At 37.0% G+C, this 10,174-nt stretch overlaps 1 pseudogene; it reads left to right on the top strand.

Annotated features, from left to right (window-relative positions):
- Positions 3,317-10,174, top strand: part of LOC104789400 — a 10,624-nt pseudogene continuing 3,766 nt past the window's right edge.

The raw sequence follows: 10,174 nt of genomic DNA, 5'->3' as shown, positions 1-10,174 counted from the left end.
GGGCTGAGGGTTGTGGAGGTGGAAACTGTTTCAAAGGGGTCCGATGAGTCGAGTCTGGCAATCGGTTTGACAAATCCAACAACGACGGTTCGAAAGATGCAAAGGCCTTGGGTTCATGTAGCCCAAAACCGTGTTATCACTCAGCAAAAATTTGTGGTTTCAGAGGTGGATGGGCGAGAGAAAGTGGTGGTGCCTCGTGAGGTTTTCATTGACGCGAAACCGATCGGGGAGGAATTTATCTTAGGGAAGTTCCTTAATTCTAAAGCACCTCATGTGGGGAACATCCACATGATAGAGAACAAAATTTGGCGTTTGGGGAATAAGTCATCAATGATTGATGTCTATGAAGTTAATGAGTCTACGGTTAAGTTTCAGATATATAATGAAGGCATGCGGCATCGGGTTTTAAATTGGGGCATGTGGAACATCATGGACATTCCAATGATTGTTTCTAAATGGACGCCTTTTACAGAGGACTCTCAGCCAACCATAAAGTCCAAACCTTTATGGGTCACGCTCACTGATATTCCTCACTCCATGTTTACGGACAAGGGGTTAGAATTTATTACGAGTGATGTTGGCAAACCGGTTCATATACACCCAAAAACGGAAGCTTGTGTAAGTTTCGATGAAGCTCAAATACTGTTGGAGGCGGATTTGACAAAAAAATTGCCTAGTGAATATGTTGTCACGGGTGAGGAGGATGGAGAACTAGATACTACTGTCCAAATACCCTTGGTTTCCTCCCAGGTGTACTTGTTGTAAGAAGTGGGGCTATCTTAGTGTCACTTGTCTCTCTGCGCCTGTTATGGTTGTTTAAGATAAGTCTAGGAGATAGTCGCGGAAGAAGTGTCTAAGGAGCTTTTGGTTTCCGCTGTTATAGTGCAATCATTGGTTCCCACTACTATTGTATCCCCTGAAGGTAGTTGATACTAGGATTTTTTGTGTCTCCTAGCAGGTCTCAATTAACCTTATTTAGTTGTAGTACTTAAGGTGTCAATCCAAATGGGATGATGCTAGTCACTCAAGATGCAATCAAGATTTCACAAGTCAAGCCAATTCAAACAATCCTAGAATGATCCTAGAATGCAAACGAAAATGAGCTATAGAACTAGAAACGAAAATGTATGACAAGAGGTAAATGTGGGTAAAAATGAAAATGAGTCTAAGCAAGAACTAGATAGCAAAATTAAAAACGGTCTCAGGAATGCAATATCAATCAAAAGATAGAAGTTCTAAGGATGGGAGTAATTGACGTCGGCGGAGTCTCCTAGTCTATAGAGTGTTTAACATGCCTCAAGCAAACTATCCCTAAACAATGAACATCACGACTTAGCTAATTCAATCTCTTGACAGAAGCTACTCAGACTCAACCACTTCCAAACCTAGCTCTCGCTAGAGAAACATGATCAAGCATGGCATGACAAACAAGTTCATTCACGTCAACAAACATCCTAGACAACTAATCTCTTAGGTAAGGAATGTAAGTCTCTGGCACTAGTTGGTCAGACATTTCATCAAACACCTTTTGGGTGTGGAAATGTCTAAGACATAGTTCCAATTGATCAGAGAGAAACTAGTATTTCTAACTCTAGTCCAGAAGGGAAATCAAACAATCTAAGCTTAAACACCCTACATACTATGATCCTCCACCTAATCTATCCCATCCTCAAGAACTCTAGTTCACTACTCAGATCAAGAAATCATCATCAAGGATGCAAACCCAGAAAACATTGAATCAAGCATCATGAGATAGACAAAAGTGGGATGAACAACTTTGTATGAGAAATCCAATGCAAAAACTCAATAAAATCAAAGCTATCTGGATTACATAATCTCAAGTGTTTTAGGTGGCTAGGTAAACCTTAAGAAAAAGAACAAAAACGAGATAAAAGATAAGATGTCCAAAACAAGACTTAACAAAATGTATATATAGTAAAACATGTGAATCCCTCAAAACATAAAACGACAAGGTAGAGCGTCGGTTCGGGAACCCTTCTCGGACGCGTCTTCAAAACAAAACCATGACGTCGGTTTGCATTTGATGATCCTTGTTTGCATTTGATGGTTTGTACACCTCCTAAAACACCTGAAACAACTCCAATATGCAAGATGCGTGCAAGACCAATGCAAAGACTATATAGATATGCATGTTATGCAAAAGAGACCTAAAACAATGCAAATTAATGAATTAAGAGAACAAAATGAATGACAAATGCAGAATGTAAAATATATACATATCAGTATTCTGGTTGGTGACAGTGTGGTTATGGTTCCCGCTGGGGAGAAGTTGGCAACGGTTCCTGTTGAGGAGACCTTGGAGGAAGCTTGGATTACTCCAAAGTCTTCACGCAGCTCAGGGAAAAGAACATAGGCTTTTCCTCACGATGCAGTCTCCCTCCTCTCCAATTCTTACTATGTTCTTGGTGAGGACTGCGAGCAAGTGGACGCAGATCAGTCAGGGCATTTTGGAGACACGGCTTCTGAAGTTGATTCAGCTAAGCTGGCCGGTCCGTCCGATCCCCATGCTGTTACTGGGACTGTGGTTCAGGGACGTGGTACAAAGGGAGATTTTCCTTTACGACCATCACTTCCCGAGAATCAAAGACTGCTCATATGACTGTATCATGAATGTTCGTGGCTTAACTAAATCTTCAAAGCATTCCATCATAAAGGATTGGGTGAGGAAAAATAGTATTCAGTTTGGTTGTTTGATTGAGACTCGGGTTCGAGAGACGAAAGCTTAGTGGTTAGGAGGTAAACTGTTTAAAGGTTGGTCGATGTTGACGAACTATGAACATCACCAGCGTGGTCGACTTTGGGTGGTATGGCGTAGTATTGTAAGGCTCACTCCTTTTTTTAAGAGTAGTCAACTTATAACTTGCTCCGTAAAGTTAGAGAAATCTGATGAGGAGTTCTTCTATTCATTTGTCTATGCTTCTAATAGTGTGGAGGAGGGTAAGTTGCTTTGGCAGGAGTTGCGGGATCACCACGCTTCTCCCATTATGCTGAATAAGCCATGGATAATATTTGGTGATTTTAATGTCACTTTGGACATTGATGAGCATTCACGTGGGGATGTCAATCCGAATGTGACTGATGGCATGCAAGATTTTCAAGTGGTTGTAAACGATTTTTCTCTCTCGGATTTGGCTTCTCATGGTCCTCTTTACACATGGTGTAATAAGAGAGAGGATGATATTCTTTGAAACAAGTTGGATCGGGTTATGGCTAAAAGTGAATGGTTGCTGATTTTCCCTCAGGGCTACAATGTTTTTGAAGCTAGAGGTTGTTTGATCATCTTTGATGTCGCATAATGGTTATTGGTGTCAAGAATGATGTTACACACAAGAAACAGTTTAAGTTTGTAAATGCTTTAACAGAGATGGATGATTTTAAGCCGCTGGTGGGAAGCTTTTGGCAAGAGGCTCTTATCGACATCCACTCTTTTCCGGTTCTCGTAAAAACTGAAACGTCTGAAGCCTATTCCTAAGAGTTTGGCTAAGGAGAGGCTAGGTAATTTGGTTAAAAGAGCTGTAACATCCGTATTCCAGAATTATATTTTGGGTTGTGTTGAATAAATCAAAGGAGTGGATTTTAATTAATTTCGGTTTAATTATCGGTTTAGTTAAATCCTGGTTTAATCTAATTAAACCAAAAGCCCTAGAGTTTTTTTAAAGTGTCGCCTCCTTTTTTTTGGTGGAGTGTCGATGTTGGGAGTCTAGAGAAAGAGAGAGCGAGCCTTGGTCGATTTGGTGTGAAGGAGAAGAGAAAAAGTTCAACAAAGCTTTATCTTAGAGAGAAGGAGAAGGAGCAGAATAGTTTGGGTTTAGGAGGAAACAGTTTCGATATATCAAATCGTTATCAAAGGTAACGAAATTTGGTAGAGTTATTCTCAAGCTTTTCATCGTTGTTCTCCTTTTTACAGAATTGGATTTGGATTTTAAACTCGATGAGTTATTGGTAGTTTTGTGAGACACGTTTTCTCCGAGTTCGGACCATCGGGGATTGTAACTGAGATCGTGGTCTCGTCTGGTTTCTGATCGGCACGATATTTTGTGGAAAGCTTCGAGACGTCTAGGAATAGCTTTTCACTGGAGGGATTTGATAGTTAACGGTTGGGTTTTATTTTAGGTTTTCGTCTTTGAGACTATTTTGATGTTTTTGTCCAGTTTTACTATAAAGTCGTTTTTGGTTGTGTGGCTTGTTGTAGGACGTTTTTGAACTGTTTCAGACATGAGGAGAGTCTCTCCTGGTTATATTTGTTGTTAGAATCAGCTTGTTAAGGTGAGTGCATGACCATGGGCTTATCTAAGCGATTGGGTTGTATGACTTGTTTTGTGTGATGATGTGTAGGTGTGGTGAATGTGTTATTGGATGGTCTATTTAATGGCTGGTTTGTTATATTTTATTTATGGTTGTACTCTTGATTTTCTTGTGTGTATAGAGGATCGCCTCACTTGGTATTTCTGGTAATACTCACGCATCTCAATGTGTTTGTGGTGCAGGTAATGTGTAGCATGGAATCATGGCGATGAGGAGGAGGATGATCCAGGGTCTCAATTGTTGTGTTGTGTTTATGTTATTTTGTTGTTGGTACCTGGTTTAGAAGCATGTTAGGTTGATGGTTTTAATTGGTTATAATTGATATGATATTTATATTAAATTGGAGTTGGTTTGATTTGTCTTCCGCTATGCATGTTGATTTATTGTTGTAATTAAATATTATGGGGTATTTAATTATATTATCTATTTATAAAAAAAATGGGTCGGGTCCTTTCAAGAGCTAAGGAGGCATATGATCACTTTGAGGGGGGTATTGAACCTATATTTTAAAGGATTGTAGATGATTCTTAAAATCCTTTGTTATTCAATTGAGAATTTTAAAAAATCTTATGAAATCCTATGTTATTCAACTCAGATTTATGGAAATTCTTTTAAAATAATTCAGAATCCCTTGTTATTCAATCAACAATTTATAAAACCAAACTTAAATCTTCTGTTATTTAAAATATCACAACTTTTTTTGAGAATGATACTTTGAATAATTTTGGGAGACTTTCTTTTGTTTTTTAGTTGATAAATACCACTCTCAAAATCATACCCTATGAGGTAGAATTTTAAAGGATTTCAAAAAAAAAAAAAACAAAATTTTCAATCAGCATATATTTTTCTGGGAAATCAAAGAGAAGGATCGAGACTACGAAGGGGAAGTTAACCATGTCTACAATATCGGGACTACGAGAGAAAGGAGAGTGATTGACATTGCCAATGACATCAGCAAAATCTTTGGAATAGACCCTGACTCCACCATTCAGTTCGTGGAGAATCGGCCATTCAATGACCAGAGGTACTTCCTCGATGACCAGAAGCTGAAGAAATTGGGATGGTGTGAACGAACCACTTGGGAAGAAGGATTCAGGCGGATATTCCCAGCATCAAACCAAGTCATGTCTTCAACGCTGCCGGTTTAACTGGTAGACCCAACACCAGCCAGGAGTGCAGAAGAGGCGACGAGCGCGAAGCCACTAAACACTTCCCCAAGTACTCATGCTACTTCCGTACCAAAACCACCATAAGAAAATCCTCAGATAGACGCAGCAGTAAAAGAACTCGCAGAGGCAGAACAGTTGGAGCGTCAAGCAAAAGAGGCACAAGACCTTGCCTATAAACACGACCAGGTGCTAAAGTTTGAAAGCGAAATAACCCTGCAGCTAGCCGAAGAGATAACCACCGATGTAATAATGTCCACCTCTTAAACCGAAGATGTATTGTCAATCATCATGATCATCACTAAGCTTTTGCTTTGTTCCCTTGCAGGTGCTAATGGTGAAAAGCTTTTCTTGCGGAAAAAGCTTGATCTTCAGGTCCGGTTCAATGTGGATGTATTCGATGACCGGTTTATTCTTTAACAGTTTTTTTGGCTTTGAGTACAAAAGAGTCTGTAGAAGATATGAGATTTCATTTGACAAACTAATCACTTTCTGTTACTTCGGTTTAGGCTATTATTGGTTGTAAAGGCAACAAAACTAATCTTTAGCTCCTGTAGTGTTAGATCAGAAGCTCTTGCATTTAACTTGACAAACTAGTTACCTTTTGTACTTGGCCTTCAGCAACAAGAGCTTCCAACTGCTCCAGGATGTTTGCACAGAGAATGATCTGCTGATTCCTTGTGGTTTGATGAGAAATTGGGCTCAAAGTTGGTTACTTGCAGGTTGCATTATTTTGGATATGTTCTGGGAAAGTGGCCGTAATTTTTAAACTGTAAATCGAAATCGTCATCTGCTTTTTCCTGTGTCTTAGTATGACTATTGTTGATATTTCCACCAAATTTCATAAATTTCTGGGTTATTTTTTTACTCCATTAACAGCAACTTCTTGACCTTTCAAGCTGCCTTTTTTTATCTTTAGCAGAGCAAGTATAACCAAAATGTCCACGACCCACTTTGCCATCGATCTCGTAATGTGAAGCAAACTGTTTCGAAAACCCAAAACTCTTATCGAGATCGATCTCACACTTTTTACCTTCAGGGATCGAGACCTCATTAGGCTTGATTGAGCTGTAACGACAGGCAAGGAAAGCTCTTATATGTAACGACAAGGAGGAGGGAAAGGTCTCTTGAAGATACAAAGAGGCGTGTTAGAAAATATTGGAGTCAAATTCTCCTTGTGAAATATTCTAAAATCATACAAAGTTTATAACAAAATCTCACAAAATCACTTTCATTTTCTTTCTTTTTTAATATATAAACTTTTAAAACTAATCAAATCTTTTAGAATTTTCATTAAAGTCTTTCAAAATTCTAAAATATTAAAATCCTACAAAATCCTTTAAAAATCAAGTTCAATACCCCCTCTTTGTATTAAGCAAGCACAGAATGTGTTGAATCCTTCTCCAAGGGCACATAATGAGAAAAAGCCTCCTTCACCGCCCCTTTCGATTGAGGTTAGTACAAAGATCCATTTCATATTTTTACCCTAGTAAATATTACAGGTGAACAAAAATTTTAAACAAATTTAACATTTCTATAGACTAAACAATTTAGCAAAATATTTTTTTTACTGAGGATTATAGTTAAATTGAAATCTTAATCCATGTTGTTTTTTTTTTTCTCGTAGGATCCTGCATATGGGGTAAACATAGTCAAAAATAGCCATTTAAGTGATGGTACGACGAATGGATGGCTTCCATTAGGGAACTGCACACTAAGTGTCATAAAAGGATCACCACGAATCCTTCCTCCGATGGCAAGATACTCGCTTGGGCCACACGTACCTCTTAGTGGCCGCTATATACTTGTGACTAACCGAACACAGACACGGATGGGTCCAGCTCAAGTGACCACAGATAAACTTAAGCTGTTTTTAACATACCAAATATCAGTTTGGGTCAAAGTCGGTTCTGGCACTTGGTATCGATAGCCAATGGGTAAACGGAGGACAAGTCGAGATCAATGATGATAGATGGCATGAGATCGGTGGTTCATTCTGAATATAGAAGCAGCCTTCTAAAGCTTTGGTTTATGTTTAAGGCCCTTCTTCTGGCATTGATCTCATGGTTGCTGGATTGCAGATTTTTCCGGTTGATCGAGTCGTAAGAATTAAACATTTGAGAAGACAATGTGATAAGGTAATATACATAAAAAAACTATGTTTTCAATCTCTCATGTTAAGTGTCATTAGACTTTATAGTAATTTTTATCAAATGCAGATCCGTAAGAGTGATGTTACCCTCAAGTTTTCTGGTGTTGATTCTAGCAAACTGTCTGGAGCTATGGTTAGAGTTCGAGAAATAAGAAACAGCTTCCCGGTTGGAACTTGCATAAGCAGAACTAATATGGATGACGAAGATTTCGTCAAGTTCTTCTTGAAGAACTTTAACTGGGCGGCGTTTGGTAATGAGTTAAAATGGTACTGGACGGAACCAGAACAAGGGAAGCTTTACTACCAAGATGCAGACGATATGCTAAACTTGTGTAGTAGTAACAACATAGAAACCTGAGGACATTGTATCTTTTGGGAAGTCCAATCAATGGTTCAGCAGTGGATCCAAAACATGAACCAAACGGACATAAACACTGCAGTACAAAACCGCTTAACAGGTCTTTTAAACAGGTACAAGGGTAGATTCAAACATTACGATGTGAATAACGAGATGTTACACGGATCATTCTACCAAGACAAGCTAGGCAAAGACATAAGAGGCGAAATGTTCAAAACCGTGCACCAACTAGACCCATCCGCGACGTTGTTCGTGAACGATTACCACATAGAAAACGGGAGTGATCCAAAATATGCCCCGAGAAGTACACCGAACACATTCTTGACCTGCAAGAAAAGGGTGCGCTAGTAGGAGGAATTGGGATTCGAGGTCATATCGATAGTCCGGTTGGTCCAATCGTATGTTCAGCTCTAAACAAACTTGGAATCCTTGGTTTACCGATATGGTTCACCGAACTGGATGTCTCCTCGGTCAATGAACACATCAGGGCAGATGATTTGGAAGTAATGATGTGGGAAGCTTTCGGACATCCAGCGGTCGAAGCAGAGCCGGCGCTAGGAATACTAAGGCTGCAGGTAGGCATGACCACAGTTACGGTTATTACAGTTACAGTTGCTTAACCATCGGTTACGGTTAGAAATTTTGTATACGGTTACGATTAGAATTTTTATATACGGTTAAATGGTTAAGGTTAAATACGGTTGCGGTTATACAGTTATGGTTATATACGGTTATGGTTTCTAATTATTATGATACGGTTAAAATTTTAAAAAATTAATGTGTTTATTAATATTTATATATATAATAAATTATAAACCACAAAAAAATTATTATATATATATATTAATAATCACATTAATAGTCATATAGTCAAACAAAATTTTTTTTTTTTTTTTCTGATAACCATAAAACAGCATTTGGTCATTACAATGAGTTTCATTAATTTTCTAGATATATAGAAATATTTGTAGTGCAATGATTATAATTAATTAATGTCATTCTGTCATTGGTAATGACTCCAAACAATAGGAGAAAGTCCAAAGGAATCACCGAAAAAAAAAATATTTTACACTATAGAAAAGTTTTTTTTGGTAAGAAACCATTACATAAAATACTAAGTTTATAAACTAAGAACTAGTTGATTAACAGAAAATGGCAGTTAAGGGTAGTGGTCCTAGTGGAGTGGATGGACACATTAATTCAACTTGATTTTTGAAAGATTCTTAAGTATTCTTAAAATCACATGTTATTTAATTGATGATTTTAAAAAATCTTTTAAAATCCTATGTTATTCAACTTGATATTTATGTCAAATCATTTAAAATAATCTAAAATCTCTTGTTATTCAATCATCTATACTATTAAAAGGGAAGCATTTTTAATAAGTAACATAAACTAAAAAATTATTACATGAAATGCCAAACATATATTAAATAGATTACGGTTAGCCAAAAAATCAGAGCCAAAAAGGTATTAATTGATATTTTAGTGTAGATGAACTTAAAGAGAACAAATAAAAATTGTAGCCAAACAATATGATTGCACGATATTAAAGTGTATATTTCCTAAAGTTAAACAAATCTTCCCACAAATCTACCCACGTATTTAGCATGTCAACCTTTAATGTAACATATAACAATTCAAATTATATTGTTACGATTAGGAGATTACAATATTATAATATCTTTCCTTTAAAAAATTATTCCTTTAATAAAATATCATCTTTGACAATTTACACATAAATTTCGGATAGTTACCATATTCTAAACGATTTTGAAATATTCTTATATATAAAATTTTAGCAACTTACCAATTATAATTATAGACGATATGATTAAATCTTAAATACTAGAAAATAATTTTTTAAACATGCCCTACAACTATAAATACAGTAGACGTAATGAAGGTGTAACTCATCTCGAATACTGCAAACCATCTAAAATTACAAATTTTTCCAAAAAAAAAAAAAAAAAATGGCTGCAAACAATGATTTGGAATTTACAAGTGAAGATTGTACCCAGTTTGAGGCAATATACAACTTTCTTAGAAGAAACCTTGAAGATGATACTCGATGATGATGATGTGAGTACATCATTTCTGTGTAAGAAAACTAAGTTAAAAAAAACAGCATAATAGATGAAACAAATTTTATTTTAAATGTTTTTTGTTTTA

Source organism: Camelina sativa, chromosome 5 (assembly GCF_000633955.1).
Source record: "Camelina sativa cultivar DH55 chromosome 5, Cs, whole genome shotgun sequence".
NCBI lineage: Eukaryota > Viridiplantae > Streptophyta > Magnoliopsida > Brassicales > Brassicaceae > Camelina > Camelina sativa.
This window is presented reverse-complemented; position numbering and strand designations above follow the sequence as displayed.